This window comes from Alosa alosa, chromosome 3, assembly GCF_017589495.1.
Source record: "Alosa alosa isolate M-15738 ecotype Scorff River chromosome 3, AALO_Geno_1.1, whole genome shotgun sequence".
Lineage (NCBI taxonomy): Eukaryota > Metazoa > Chordata > Actinopteri > Clupeiformes > Clupeidae > Alosa > Alosa alosa.
The window spans coordinates 35,861,893-35,875,620 of NC_063191.1; the positions used below are offsets into that span (position 1 = coordinate 35,861,893).

At 43.5% G+C, this 13,728-nt stretch overlaps 1 protein-coding gene across 1 annotated transcript in view; it reads right to left on the reverse strand.

Moving 5' to 3' along the window:
• The window catches only part of LOC125292435 (zinc finger protein GLI2-like), a 111,583-nt gene extending 98,593 nt beyond the window's left edge, over window positions 1-12,990 (reverse strand). The window contains 1 exon segment of the mRNA XM_048239713.1: window positions 12,543-12,990. The gene's annotated coding sequence lies outside the window, so the exon portion shown is untranslated.
• Window positions 12,991-13,728: the final 738 nt, after the last annotated feature.

Genomic DNA, 13,728 nt, shown 5'->3' on the forward strand with positions numbered 1-13,728 from the left:
GTCAAATAGTGTTTCACACATCTCAATTTTCCAACAATATTGTGTGTCCACAGGGCTACTTTCGTCTGTTATAATTACTCATTCTGATTTTTTGTCAGTCAGTATGTTCTCTTTCTCTTTCTCGTTCTCTTTCTCTTTCTCGTTCTCTTTCTCCTCTCGTTCTCTTTCTCCTCTCGTTCTCGTTCTCGTTCTCTTTCTCCTCTCGTTCTCTTTCTCCTCTCGTTCTCGTTCTCTTTCTCCTCTTGTTCTCTTTCTCCTCTCGTTCTCGTTCTCTTTCTCCTCTTGTTCTCTTTCTCTTTCTCTCTTTCTCTTTCTCTTTCTCCTCTCGTTCTCTTTCTCCTCTCGTTCTCTTTCTCCTCTCGTTCTCTTTCTCTTTCTCCTCTCTTTCTCTTTCTCTTTCTCCTCTCGTTCTCTTTCTCGTTCTCTTTCTCCTCTCGTTCTCTTTCTCCTCTCGTTCTCTTTCTCTTTCTCCTCTCGTTCTCTTTCTCTTTCTCCTCTCGTTCTCTTTCTCGTTCTCTTTCTCTTTCTCCTTCTCTCGTTCTCTTTCTCCTCTCGTTCTCGTTCTCTTTCTCCTCGTTCTCTTTCTCTTTCTCCTCTCGTTCTCTTTCTCCTCTCGTTCTCGTTCTCCTCTCTTTCTCTTTCTCTTTCTTGGTCTTTCTCTCCTCTGCGCTCCAGGTCCTTGCCTATAAGCCTGCACGAGTGTGAGCCTTTTAACATTAATGAACACAACGGCATGTTAGCAATGTTAAGAGACTCGGCAAGCGTGAGGGGGAGTGTGTGAGGAGAGTGAGAGAGAGATAGAGAGATAGAGAGAGAGAGAGAGTGAGGGAGAGAGAGAGAGTGAGGAATAGAGAGAGAGAGAGAGTGAGGGAGAGAGAGTGAGGAATAGAGAGAGAGAGAGAGTGAGGGAGAGAGAGTGAGGAATAGAGAGAGAGAGGATCTTGAAGAAAGACCTCACAGTTGTTTCTCTCTCATCTCTCCTCTACTGACCATCACAGAAGAATGCAGGATGTGATGCCTCCCTCTCAACACCATTTGGTGCCGGGTCTCCTCCCCTAAAACAGTGTTGTTAGCACGCACAAACACACACACACACACACACACACACACACACACACACACACACACACACTCATACATGTACACACACACGCATACACACACACACACACTCATACATGTACACACACACACACACACACACACACACACACACACACACACACACTCATACATGTGCACACACACACACACACACACACACACACACTCATACATGTACACACACACACACACACACTCATACATGTACACACACACACACATACACACATAGCGCTACTGTTGCCAAAAGCTGTCTGAGAGCACACTAAGCAAAGGATCATGAGGTGCTAATGGTGAACTGAGAGGGGGGGGGGGTCGTCTCCGTGACAATCTGCTCACTTCTCACTGGCACAATGACTTGGGTGGCAAGTAGTTGCAGTCCTGTGTGGTGACATACAGGTCCCAATCAAGGGATCAAGAACTCGGACAAATGGGAGATCAGCAACAACAATCCAACAACACATTTTTTAGCCTGCTTAAGTAGTATGTAGAAAGTAAGATATTTTATTGTAATTGAGTAAACATTTCAGTACTTTTGATTATTATTGTTTTCAGGAACCTGTAACAATCATCTCAATGATCTTTTTAATTACTGTAACTGTCAATGTCAGGACTACCACTGGAGCTGGTGGCAATCTAAGATCCTTGCCTTTCTGAGATTGGGGTGTGATCTTTTTTTTACACACACACACACACACACACACACAAGCATTGCATTACACAACCTTGTTTTCGTCTCACTGTGGGCCCCAGTCATTTGTGGGATGCACGGGCTTGTATGTCAACACACAACCTTGGTTTCCTATGGTCTCTGTGTTAGCTACACTACCCAGCATCCCTCACTGCACACATTAAACATGGCAGCTTCCAATCATTCTCCACCAGAACACACTCCACATGTTTGCCTCACCATCACTCCTTTGTTCCAGTTTACCAAATCACACTGCATAGTTCTGAGAAGTCTCTCTCTCTCTCTCTCTCTCTGTCTCTCTCTCTCTCTCTCTCTCTCTCTCTCTCTCTCTCTCTCTCTTTCTCATGCCTCTGTCTCTTTGGCGGTTCATATTTGGCTGGTGTGCATAGAGATAGAGGCGCTATTGTTGCTAACCACTGCCAACAGTTGCTGAGGGAGAGTGGGGATTACCCCACTAGGCCAATATCAATCACTGGTTGACTTCCGGGGTCATATTCCGACCAAGCATAACTATAGGGGGGCTGTCTCTCTTTTTTTCTCTAGCTCTCCTTCTCTGTCTTTCTTTCTCTTTCTGTATGTCTTGCTGTCTTTATCTTTGTTTCTCCCTCTCTCTCTCTCTCTCCCTCTCTCTCTCTCTCTCCCTCTCTCTCACTATCTCTCTCTCTCTCTCTCTCTTTTTTTTTCTCGCAGATGAGTCTTTTTTCCTCCCTCCATTCACCACGTGCTGGCTTATTTTATCACTCAGTGTGAGATACACTTTGGAAGCACATCTGTGTCTCCACAGTTTGTCGTCCATTATGTGACTCAGCAGTAAGTCAGCTGTCTGTGTGTGTGTCTGTGTCTCTCTCTGTGTGTGTGTGTGTGTGTGTGTGTGTGTATGTGACTATGTGTGTGTGTTTGCGTGTGTGTGAGAGAGAGAGCAAGAGAGAGAGAGATGAGTGTGAGTGTGTGTGTGTGTGTGTGTGTGTGCGTGTCAGGAGGCCTGCTGTCTTAAGCCATGAGTGTGTGTATGGGGTCAAAACTCAACAAGCCATCTGCCTTCAAACCTAACACCTTCACACACATCAGCATGGCACACATCTCCCACTCAGCTCAAGGCAGGCCCAGGGGGGCATCCACACACACACACACACACACACACACACACACACCTTATCCTCTCCCATCTTCCTCAAGAGTATTGCATGACTTCTCTGGCTCTCTGTCATAGTGTTGATGCTATTACATACATGATGATGATGACAGTGCGGGACGAGGGAAGATAAGGGAGGAATGGAGTGTGTGTGTGTGTGTGTGTGTGTTTGTGTGTGTGTGTGTGTTTGTGTGTGTGTGTGTGTGTGTGTGTGTGTGTAACGTGACGCGCGGCATCACGTGTGTGTGTGTGTGTGTGTGTGTGTGCGTGTGTGTGTGTGTGTGTGCGTGTGTGTGTGTGTGTGACGCATGCGATGCATGCGTCGTGTGTGTGTGTGTGTATGCGTGTGTGTGTGCGTGTGTGTGTGTGTATGTGTGTGTGTGCGTCGCGTGTGTGTGTATTCTTCACGTAATGCGTCACTCGCGTGTGTGTGTGTGTGTGTGTGCGTGTGTGTGTGTGTGTTATTAATGAAATGCGTGCGTGTTTAGTGTGTGCGTGTGCATGCGTGTGCGATGCATGCATGCGTGTGTGTGTCGTGTTTGAGTGTCTGTGTGTGTGTGCGATGCATTACATGTGTGTGTGTGTGTGTGTGTGTGTGTGTGTGAGTGAGTGTGTGTGTGTGTGTGTGTGTGTGTATGCGATGCACGTGCGATGCGTGCATTAGTAATGTGTGTGTGTGTGTGTGTGATGCGTGTGTGGTAATGCGTGTGTATTATTATTATTGTGTGTCGTGTGTGTGTGTGTGTTATTATTATCGTGCGATGCGTGTGTGTGTGTGTGTGGTATTGTGTGTGTGTGCGTGTATTATTGTGCGTGTATTATTGTGTGTGTGTGTGTGTGCGATGCGTGCGTGTTTGAAGGTGTGTGCGTGTGTGTGTGCGTGTGTGTGTGTGCGCATGCGGCGTGTGTGTGTGTGTGGTGTGTGCATGAGGCATGCATGTGTGTGTGTGTGTGCGCAGGTGTGTGTGTGTGTGTTTGAGTAATTAATGCGTATTATTATTATTAATGCGTCGCGTGCGTCGTGTTTGAAGTGTGTCGCACGATAGTGCGTGCGTCGTGTGTGCGTGTGTCGTATTTCTGTGTGTGTGTTTCTGTGTGTGCGCGGTGCGTCGCGTGCGTGTTTTGCGTCACGATGCGTGTTTGTTCAATGATAATGCGTGTGTATTATTATTATGCATCGTCGTCGTCGCGTAATTTATTGTGTGTATTTATGCGTGTTTGTGGTAATGCGTGTGTGTTATTGTGCGTCGCATTATTTGGCTTAATGCGTGCGGCCTGTGTTTTATTATTAACATGTGTGTGTATGCGTGCGTGCGTGCGTGTTTGTGTGTGTTGTTTATGCGTGTTTGTATGTGTTTGTATTATTGTAATGCGTGCATTAGTAATGCGTGTCGCGTGTTTGTATCGCGTGTTTGTTTGTGTGTAATGTGTTATTAGTAATGCGTCGTCGATGGAAATGCGTGTTTTGTATCTTGTTTTATTTATTAATGTTTATGCGTGTTTATTATTAATGTGTTTTATTATTATTACATGTTTGTGTTGTGTGTTTGTTTATTGTGCGCGCGTAATGCGTGCGTGTTTATTAATGTATATTTATGCGTGTTTGTGTGTGTGTGTGTGTACGTGCGTACGTGCGTGTTTTAGTATGTAATGTTTGAAATAGCGTGTTTGTGTAATGTGTTTATGCGTGTTTGTGTGTGTGTTTTTGTGTGTTTGTGTGTGTGTTTTTGTGCGTGTTTGTGTGTGTGTGTGTGTTATTAATGGCGTGCGTGTGTATGCGATGCGTCGCGTGTTTGTGTCGCGTGTGTGTGTATTATGTATTGTAGAAGATGGAAGGGAGAAGAAAGAATGTGTGTATTCCTAATGGGGTAGAAGATGATCCAATGTGCTTCGTGGTTAGACTTCCACTGGCGTGGGCTGCAGCCCTGTCAGCAGGCTCTTCTATTCAGTTACCGAGTGCCCTGGCACCATGACTGGACATGTCCACCTGATGGATCTGGGTCAGGCTAAAGGTGTCTGCCACTGGGACTCCCCCTGTCCACTGTCAGCGATGTGTGTTTAAGTGTGTTATCACTGAAGAGAGTTTACACACCTTTGGAATCACAGTGGCACTGGGATGCTGCACTATTATTAACAGGTTTTTTGTCTTTTTAAAAAAAATGTATCTTACAAATACAATTTGCCAGGCTTACTAACTCTACTGCAGTATTCAGTTAAGATTAGAGTATGGGTTATTTGAAGAGAAAATAAGAGTTTAAAAGTTGTTGTCACACACTCATAACTAATGCATTACTCACTGCACTTAGTTGTGTAGTAACAACGTAAGCAAAGGCTATGTCGTATCCCATGAACATGTGCCCTTTAATCCTGAAGCACTCAGTGCCGTGTGAGTCAGTGCTGGCGCTTGAACCCTGTGTGTCATGTCCAGTAACTAACGCTGGCTCCGTCTGTAATCCACGGACATATTTTCAGGGGAACGACCTGGAAGACGAGAAACAAATCTGTCTCAGTCCGATCGTCCCAACTGAACTCCCATCTGTCTGACCACACCCCCGGTATGCTCGGAAAAAAGTGTTTTGTTTTTTTTAAACGCCAAACTCTCAGAGTTTATTTTAAGTGGAATAGCTATGATAACTTTGTCGGATGGGATTGTGTGTGGGAGTGTGTGTGTTTGGGGTTGGGGGGGAATCACCTCATGGGAGATGAAGTTGTGAAATTTTGGAACGTTAGAAATGAAAATCATGGAGACGGACTAGGTGGTGATGACGTGTCGCATATAACGCTGTGTAAACTGTGTATATGACTTCATCTCTCCCAGAGAGAGCTCTAACGGACATCTGAGTTTATTGACCAGGCCCCTCCGTTGAGACAAACCTGACTAAATTCAAAGATGTTTTTCAATACTTTGGAGTGTTTTTCTTTCCAAAGGAGGGGCACAGGAAATTGTAAATACAATCTAAACTTAAGGGCAGACAGTGAAAATAATCATTCTCGTGGAAATAAGCTGCACTGGCCACATGAGCTTAATGTCCAAACCTGAGGTGGACAAAACAAAACAAAAAAAGAGATAACGATGATGATGCTCATTGTACACGTTAACTAAATCATTTTCACATTGTATACGTTAACTAAATCATTTTCACATTGTACACGTTAACTAAATCATTTTCACATTGTATACGTTAACTAAATCATTTTCACATTGTATACGTTAACTAAATCATTTAGCTTCAAAGCCCTGAAATATTGATCTGTAGGTAAAAACCTATAAATGCTCATTTAAAAGAAAAGTGGTCAGACAAATTTAGAGGGGTTTGCCTCTGAATTCTTCATGTATGAATGAAAAAAACAAAAAAAGATTTTAAATGTAGGATAAACTTAGGTGAAGGGGAACGAAAAGCGCAACACTGCTTCCTCCAATTTGTTAAGGTGTCCGTCAGTCAGAACTTCATCAGTCTCTAGCTTTCGTGAAATGTAGAATAAGCACAATGTAAAAGGATGAGAACCTAATGCCATTGAGGCTGACTCTCTCTGCGAGATGAGAGCGGAGGGAGACAAGTGCCCCAGTGGCTGGTGGGAATGCCGTGCCCTCCTAATTGGCCACATTTCCTCCACCTCTGCAACAGTTTCCACTGGCTAATGAGCTCAATCAATCTAGTCATGAAACCCCACTGATTGAGCCCAGCTTTTATTTAATGACTCTCTCAATTGACACAGAAGCCTTTTTGTATGTGTGTGTGTGAGTGTGTGTGTGTGTGTGTGTATCTATGGCTGTGTATTTTTGTGTGTGTGTTTGTCTATGACGTGTGTGTGTGTGTGTGTGTGTGTGTGTGTGTGTGTGTGTGTGTGTGTGTGTGGGGTGTCTGTGCGTGTGTGTGTGTGTGTGTGTGTGTGTGTGTGTGTGGTGTGTGCATGAGGCATGCATGTGTGTGTGTGTGTGTGTGTGTGTGCATGTGTGTGATCTTGTGTTTGTCCTCCCACTTTCACAGACATCAGAGAGCGGTTTCATGGTCTCTAGATGACAGGCCGCCATTAAGGAGCGATCCGTGCATCCAGAGCACTGACAGCTGCTGCACTGCAGAACACTGCGGAACACAGAAGAAAAGGAACCGGGTTCTCTGCTCCAGCACCGGATGTGCCGCTGTCCTCGTTAACCTCTGTCCACTTGTGGGAGAAGCGATGGGAAGCCCTGAGGCCACTTGAATGGGCCGGATTGTCCACGCCGCGCGCCCAGAGTGCAGAGATGAGCCTTTGAGTGTGAGCACCCCCTCTCCGCCCTCTCGACATCCCTCTCTCTTTCACTCCCTGTCTCTCTCTCTCTCTCTCTCCCTGTCTCTCACTCTCTCTCTCTTTCACTCTCTCTCTCTCGTTCTTTTTCTTTTCTCTCTATGTCTCCGTATTTGCTCCTTGACCACTCCAGTCCATCCCATCCAGCATTGAGCTCGTCACTAGAACTTCACGGCACACACACACGCACGCACACACACACACACACACACACACACAAACACACACACATAAACATGGTTGTCTTTCAAAGTGTCCTTAATGACCATTAAAGTGCCATCAATTCACTTCCCACGACTACGAGTGTACTTCAGCCATACTCCTTGAGTCTCTTTCTCTCCCTCTCTCTCCCTCCCTCTCTCTCTCTCTCTCTCTCTCTCTGCTCCTGCCCAGTCAGGTTCTTTTCATTGTCTGTGTCACAAAGACACGTCCACTATGAGCAAGCATATCCTCCTCCCTGGGAATGCTTCTTTCTTTCTTTCTTTCTTTCTGTATCTGTTTATTTTTATCTCTTTATTGCATGTTGTATGTCATGTGTTTGTTGTCTGTGTCTTCTGAATGGGCCCTGAGTCTGATGGAGTTGATGTGATGATGATGATGATGATGATGATGGTGCTGATGATAGTGATAACTGTATCTTGCTACGTGCCCATAACTGTCCTCAGCATCCTTGTCTGAGTCGTCCACCTTCCCATAAGTCTCTGCTGTGACATTCTGGGTCCCGCATGTGAAACTGGGTTCCCGTGCTGGACATGGTCCACTCTGGTTTCCTTCCTGGTTTTTATAAGCACTATGCTACCCGTGTGGCCGACCCACAAACAGATCTGAATTACTGACAGTGAAATGCTGGGCGACACACCCACACCCACACCCACACACACATACACATACGCACACATACTGTACACACACACACACACACACACACACACACACACACACACACAAAACCTTCATTCTGAGAAGCATTTATTTTCCTCTGAGTAATAACATGCACATTTTTAATGTTTTTTCCTGCTTGTATAATATGAGATCTAATCATTTCATAAACCAGACAAGCTCTATAAAATTGTTTGTCTTTCTGCATGACCCAGGGCATTGAGGTCAAGTTAGATGGACTCATAAAATAAGTAGTTAAAATGATGACCATGTTTATTTAAACCACATGAATTTGTAGAATATCCCTTGACTTCAGCTAAAGCTGAAATACATGACAATGAACCCAAGGAACTACAGTACTGATGCAAAAATAGTAATTTCTTTATATTTAGAAAATAATATATGACTTAAGACCACAAATAGCAAGTCAAGTCAAGTAGTCAAGTCAAGTTTATTTATATAGCACATTTCATACACAGAGGTCATTCAATGTGCATAAACATCTTAAAATGCAGTGACAAAAATAAACCGATTCACCAGGCAACAGTCTCATCTTCTTCTATCTTTATTTTCTACTATAAAATAACCCTAACAATTCTGTGCAACATCTTCAACCCAAACTGTATGTGAGGCCCACAAAAGCATCAAAAGACAAAAGATTGTTGCCATTGTCCCAACTCTAAGGTCGCGCTGGTGTTTTTCTTGTCCTGTTCCTAGTTGTCTCAGGGGGTGTCCCAGGCTGCCCGACTGGTCCTCCTATCGCCTCCTCATTAGCAGCTAGCGAGTCTGGGTCGCATCAGGGCCAGTGATGGGCCAGCCACAGACAAATGAGTAGCTATGTGGCCATGATACACACATCAGTTCATACACATTTGTTTAGTAAAAGTCCCCCTCCCTCTCTCTCCCTCTCTCTCTCTCTCTCTCTCTCCTCTCCCTCTCTCTCTCTCTCTCTCTCTCTCTCTCTCTCTGTCTTTACCTTCCTCCTTTCCGCCCACCTCTTTTCCAGTGTTCGGTTCATTAAATTGTCCACAGAATTCCTGAGCTGAACCTCACAGATCAATATAAAAGGCGACTGAGGGAGAGAGAGAGAGAGAGAGAGAAGGAAGAAAAGTGAAAACTGCATTAAAAGAGAGGAGGAAAGACCGATTTAGTGAGTACAATTAAAGTTGGAAATTAGTTGACGTAGATAGATAGATAGATAGATAGATAGATAGATAGACAGACAGAAGGAGACATGAGAAAAAAGTGTGGGCTGAGCATTAAGCCTGCTCCGGGAAAGAGGGAGAGAGAGAAAGAGAGAGAGAGAGAGAGAGAGAGAGATGAAAGTGACTCAACCGTGGTCGTCTCTCTGTCCCCTGGGTTTGCTCCCTGTCTGCAGGCCTCTGAGCCCAGTGTAGTGGAGTGTGAATAGGCCATCATTTCTTTAGGTCCCATTCAAAGGCTGCAGCTCCTGACCGCGGCCACTTCTCAGTGCACACAATGGCACATGCACTGAGACCACTCTTCTTATGCTAATGACCTCTGCTGGGCATCACACTAGATTTAACACAACACATGCACACGCACACACACACACACACTCTCTCTCTCTCTTTCTGTCTCTCTTAACTATCTCTGTCTTTTCACACACACAGAAAAACATACAAATATGCTCACTCTTTCACACACACACATAAAACTCAAAGTCCTTAACTTCACACACGCCTCAAAACACAACATGCATGCTTACAAAACTTGCAGGCATGGAAAGAGGAAACACACACACACTGAACCTTACCTGCAGCACAACCCTCCTCCCTTTCTATTTTGGAGGAGGATATATGAACGAAAAACAGCCTTTGCAGTGCCATTTCATTAAGTGGATACACCATAAACACACACTTACTGTTTGATCAACTCTTAAACAGAAGAAACACTTGTTTTAGGGTAGCAAAACCTTTGACCAATTTGTAGCCTAAATAAAATTAAAGGCGAACTTTTAATCCTCCACCTCTCAGTACATTGGGAATATATATATATATATTTATTTTATTTTTTTATTATTATAATTTTTTTTTATTATTATTATTATTTTTTTTTTTGTAATGCTATTTTCAATATACTCCAAGCCATCACAAGAGAGAGAGAGAGAGAGAGAGAGAGAGAGAGAGAGATGAAAGTGACTCAACCGTGGTCGTCTCTCTGTCCCCTGGGTTTGCTCCCTGTCTGCAGGCCTCTGAGCCCAGTGTAGTGGAGTGTGAATAGGCCATCATTTCTTTAGGTCCCATTCAAAGGCTGCAGCTCCTGACCGCGGCCACTTCTCAGTGCACACAATGGCACATGCACTGAGACCACTCTTCTTATGCTAATGACCTCTGCTGGGCATCACACTAGATTTAACACAACACATGCACACGCACACACACACACACACTCTCTCTCTCTCTTTCTGTCTCTCTTAACTATCTCTGTCTTTTTCACACACACAGAGAAAAACATACAAATATGCTCACTCTTTCACACACACACATAAAACTCAAAGTCCTTAACTTCACACACGCACAAAAACACAACATGCATGCTTACAAAACTTGCAGGCATGGAAAAGAGGAAACACACACACACACAGACACACACACACACGCACAACCCTCCTCCCTTTCTATTTTGGAGGGAGGGGATATATGAACTTTTGAAAAACAGCCTTTGCAGTGCCATTTCATTAAGTGGATACACACGCAAACACACACTTACTGTTTGATGCTCTTAAACAGAAGAAACACTTGTTTAGAGGTAGCAAAACCTTTGACCAATTTGTAGCCTAAATAAAATTAGGCGAACTTTTAACTCTCCGCACTCAGTACATTGGGGGAATATATATATATATATTTATTTTATTTTTTTTATTATTATAATTTTTTTTATTATTATTATTATTATATATTTTTTTTGTAATACTGTACAATATACTCCAAGCCATCACAATGAAACACGCGGTCCGGCCTTTAATGAAATGTAACTGTCCAGTAGGCCTCCGAAATTACCCTTCCGTGCGCGGTCTTAGCCTTTTTTGTTGACCATTTCCAAAAATTCAAACGCTGAGGCTAAGTAGCAAACATAAACAACGGTACTATGTTCTGCGATGGGATCATTATACCTCATTAGAACTGTTTAGGAGACTGAACAAACAGCCCCTCCACAGTAAATATGGCAGAAGTCAGGCCGGGACAAAAAAGCATGAAGTGTTTGTTGATCATTCGGTTTGGAGAGCAAACAGCAAAGCCACTGGCAAGCCCGCAACCTTTCAACAATTAGTGGGTTATCCCTAGTGACCCCCAGAGATTTACGGAGAGAGAGAGAGAGAGAGAGAGAAAGAGTGCTCTGAACAAACTTGCTCGATGCGTTGGCATGCCTGTGCAAATCGCCACGCAAGTGAGTGACATTTTGTTATACGGGATTTACGCACAACTGTGAGCAAACACATATGGCGACCTGCGAAAACCAACATTTTCCCTGTCGTGAGATTGTTTTCCAACCTGCTCACGAGCAGCGCTGCTGCCGTTACGCGCATCTACATCTGCTTACTCGCCTGCCACACTGTAAACTCCAAAAAGTAATTCCTTTAAAATCTTCTGTTGTTAGGCCTACTATTTGGTGCTGCATTAAAGCCTTGGAGTTCTAATCAGGCCCTCTAATGTTCGTGTTTGAGCCTCAAATGCACTAACCGCGTGTGCAGATCTGTTTTAGATGGACATAATTTGTTTACAGCATATTGATATCATTGTATCATTGTGTTATGTTGAATCCCGCAACACTATCAGTGTACACACGCACATTAACTTTAACAGGATGCTTACATAACGGGATGCTTACAATGAACATTTTCCACATCATTCTCTCATATGGATTGAGTTGCAGCCCTGGAATAGATTTTTTGCATTCCAACATCAAGTAAGTTCAAAGTGCAGATACAACGATAATGGAAGCCCAAGCCTTGACCCTACTCATGTCCTGTACGCATAAATACGCTTGGTATTGAAATTATGCCCTTGAAACACATAGCTGCACTACCTCGTGTCAAAATCGCAGTTTGAGTATCAAAATTACAGCTTTGGAGGATTTGTTTGCCATTCATGTGCAGGAAATGCAATAGTTTGCCAATCAAAAACTGGATTGCACTACATAGTACTGCACTAGCTTGCCAGTTAAAATATGTTGGACATTGAAATATGATTGTACTGCACTGCACTTCAGAAATCAAGTTTTTTTTCTGTCCCATAACAGCAGTTATTTTGTATAAGGGTTAGAGAACCTTAACTCACTTCACCCTTATTAACAGACACCACAACATTACTGGTTTCAAGCAGATGGTAGGCGTCAATCAAATTCAAAACAGACTCGTAAAACTTTAAAAAAAACAGCAACAGCTCACACAAAACACAATAATTCAACATTTCCGTCTTATCTTACCTTGTTGAAGCGTGCTCAGCTCAGTTTGTCCAAAGTATCTTCAGCGTGTAAAATTCGCAAACTCTCAGAAATGTACTTTTTCTGTCGGTTGAGGAAACGCCAAATGCCTTCTGAAGTTTGTCGAAAAAAATCCATCCACGTACTTGAAGTACAACTCAAATGTGCGACTCGCCAGAAGTGTTTGACAGTCTTGACCAAAGTTTTATATCCTAGCTACATCATTCATTTCAGTCTCTTGAGTGCGGTCGAAGCATCGCGCTAACTTTTACAATCCATCAGACTACAGGCAGCAAACTTTTGGAACCGTTCAGCGCTCCATAAAGACAATACGCATAGCGTGTTTTGGTCATCTGATTTTGCTCATCTGATGAGCAAAACTCACGACGACGGGCCAGATTTAATCGCCAGTTGTTCTTAGACATGCGGTGGAGAGATCTTGGTAGTGATCTGTTTTCAATCCGATTCCCCCTCTTCTCTATCTCCCCCTTCGCCTCAGACTCCCCTTCACTTCGTCAGTGAGTTGGGCCATTTGCTGACACAGATGGGGCGGGCTTATTGCATCCAGCAGTTCGCTTGGGGAAAAGTTAGATAAAATTTCATTATTGTTTGATTTCACGGGATTTTGTCTGGAATGCCGTAGCAGACTTGCTTCCCTCACAGTCGACCAGAAACCAAGAGCAACGAAGAGGAAAGGTCATTGGAGCTCTGTGCATTGCTGTCAGTGTGTTACAGATATGTTACAGACAGTTTGTAAGAAACATTTACTATATAGCTACATTTAACATATAAATTACATTTTATTGTCTGATTCCTCAACAGTTTGACCATATGTAAGCATGGGGAAAGTTGTTAAGAGGTCGATTCTTTACATTTAGTCACCGATTTATTCATTAGTCTACATTTCTTAGACACACATGTAGCCTACTTTGTTTTGGTCGTGCTGATCTCCATATATAGGCTGACATAAGCCACGTCATATTGTTGTACTAAGAGGTTTCTCTCTAATGATTCATAATTGTTTCGAACACAAATTGGTGTTTGCTGTAATGCAAATCCGTGAGTGAGAACTTGTGAGCTTTATGTTTAGGTTATTCTTAATTATTTAGGGCCTTTTTCAGGCAAACATTAGTGTGTCACATTTCTGACACACTTATGTTAACAGTTCGAACATATATGCTACATATAA